General features: G+C 32.8%; 1 pseudogene; it reads left to right on the top strand.

Annotated features, from left to right (window-relative positions):
• Positions 1–253: 253 nt before the first annotated feature.
• Positions 254–2,399, top strand: LOC148601328 (uncharacterized; annotated as a pseudogene).
• Positions 2,400–2,693: the final 294 nt, after the last annotated feature.

The raw sequence follows: 2,693 nt of genomic DNA, 5'->3' as shown, positions 1-2,693 counted from the left end.
TTCCGATTCGTTTCCATGGCGTAACTATTGAAACACTTCATGATTCAGTAGTGTTCTATACAGAGACACTTCTCTACACTAATTTGTATTAAAATAAGGTTTATTCAAAAACTTTGTAAAAAAGTATATTAAGGGAAATTTAAATGGTTAAGAAAATAAAATATTAAAATTAAAATATATTCTAACTAATACATATGAAATCACTTTAAGTTCAGACATCACTTATTGCTGCTAGTAAGTGGTTATTATGAAAATGTTTTCCAAAAAATCAAGAATAGATTTCATCATACAAAGTTTATTTTTTACAAACGTTGAAGGACACGGACGGATCGTAGTTCCTCCACAGCGCTCTGGTATGTGGCGATATTTCTCCGGACAAGGATTTGAAATTAACTATGACGACAACTAACTGTTCTGTGGCGGATTGATGGTAAGTGTTTAATTGAGGAATGGAATCTATAAGAATCAGGCAAAATTGGAAAAAAAAAAAGGATCATGCCAAGAAAAAAAACATACAAATTTGACAAAATTGTATTTTTCTATATTAATTATTCACACACATCTAGTATGAACACTTATAAATGAAAATTATAGAAAAATCTCAGAACTGGAGTATTGAAACTTAATAATGAATATCAATTCGGTAAAAATCTAAATGAAATCTTCGTAGGAATTCAGTAAAAATCTACTTTAAGACCTACGAAAGTGGTATTTGTTGACAGGGTTGGTTCAGTATTATGTAATTTAACCGTCTTAAGGTCTATCATACAATATGTACCTATTACATGGAGCATTCTTTTATGGTATTTTGCGAAATCATCCATACAAGTATATTTTCAATAAACTAAGAGTTTAAAATGATGTAAAAATGATTTGTTTAAGTTAATTAAAATAAATAATTGAAAACAGTCTTTTTTCTGAAGGGGAAATTTGGCGGGGATTTTTTTTCTAAAAAGCATTGTTTTATATATGTTTTATGTAATGATGATTATAGTTTTTTTTTTGGAAGATCGAATTCGGTGATCTCCAATAAAAAAAAATGTCAGTTAAGTGTTCTTTAAATAAATCCATAAAACAAATATTTATGTACCAGTTTAAAATAATTTGCAAAATAGTGAACAGAATCCAAATGAAATGTTGTAAAAAAATTGCCCTCACTTAGACTTTTTAGATTAAAATCCTTAAGGGTTAAAGGTAATCTCGGAGAGAAACTAGGAAAAATTATAAACTAGAAATATTAGTTATGACCTACCTTAAATTTTTTTTGTTTCATATCGGTGAAAAATCCGATTTTCTGATTGGATAAAAGGCGGTCATGCATCGTTCTTAATTCCACGGTAGAATCTCCATCATTCAATACCACGAAGAAAAACAGACAAAAAAATCGGCCATTATCACAACATTTCACGATAATACCTAGCAGGGGATTTAGAGTAACGACCCTTTAATAAAACGCAGTTGCGATTCAGACATGCGTGTGACAAAGTCATACTTCTTAAAGTTTAATAACATGTACAAACAAACAAAAATCAAGGATATGATTCCTCAATGAAATAAACATGATAGTTGTTGATCAATAGGTCAATATCGTGATACATTTGTATTTAGACTGCCTGCTGTTCGGTCATTATCACTGTCTTAGTCAACACCATTGTCCTGTGGACAGTCCAAATATCACGATATTGACCAGTTTATCTATAACTAATATATAAGTAGTGAGATTCATTTATTGTCTGTTATTGTCTGTTGTCGTTTTGGTGTTGTTTTGTGTACGGATTACCACTTGTTGGTCCTCAACATTGCTACTTCATCTTCGTTCTTTACCCGATTCTGAGATAGACTATAGCACTTTTTTCAAATTTAATTGCACTTAAATTTTTTTTTTAAGAAACAGTGGTACCAAAACGATGGAGAATATGGCGCTTGTGACGACCCTTATGATGGTGAGGGTGAACACGAGGCCGGAGGAGTTTATACTACTGGTTTCATCGGACGGACGTATCAGAAATGTCAAGACATCGACGTCGAGATTCTTATTACAGCTAACCACTTAGGCTACATGCAGTTTAAGATATGTCCACAGAACGATGTCACTACACAGATAACACAGAATTGCCTCGACAAACATGTTCTATAAATAGCGGGACAGCCAGGTGTGACAAAGCACAAGATAGGCAGCGGAGCTGAATCTTTTTACCTGAAGTTGGGACTTCCGGCGGATATGACATGTGATCAGTGCGTACTTCAATGGAATTATATCACAGGTCAATTAGCAACGTGATGCAACTTATTTGTATCTTTGAACGGACGGATTATTTAGGTAATAATTCGTGGAGGGGTAGATTTGTACTCATTTTAACATGAGTACTGCATTTATATTTGAATATTGAACACCGAGCGAATGTCAAACCCGTGTTAAAACTAGTACAAATCTACCCCGAAGGGAATTATTTTTTTTATATGACAAATACGTAATTTTTGTGACAAAAATTTCCCTAGGCGTAGCCAAAATAACGGCTGTTCCCTTTAACCTCTCCCGTATGGAAGTTTGATTGAATTTGTATATTTATGTAATCGTATGTGTAAAATGTGTGTATTAATACATTTGATTTCAATTAGATAAGCTCTCAGCCGTTAAATCATCGCGTAAACCTTTTTAAACGTGTGTTTTGTGTCGAAGCGACAGCGAAAGA

Source organism: Perna viridis, chromosome 12, assembly GCF_037379345.1.
Source record: "Perna viridis isolate PV_CMFRI_1.1 ecotype Kerala chromosome 12, ASM3737934v1, whole genome shotgun sequence".
NCBI lineage: Eukaryota > Metazoa > Mollusca > Bivalvia > Mytilida > Mytilidae > Perna > Perna viridis.
This window is presented reverse-complemented; position numbering and strand designations above follow the sequence as displayed.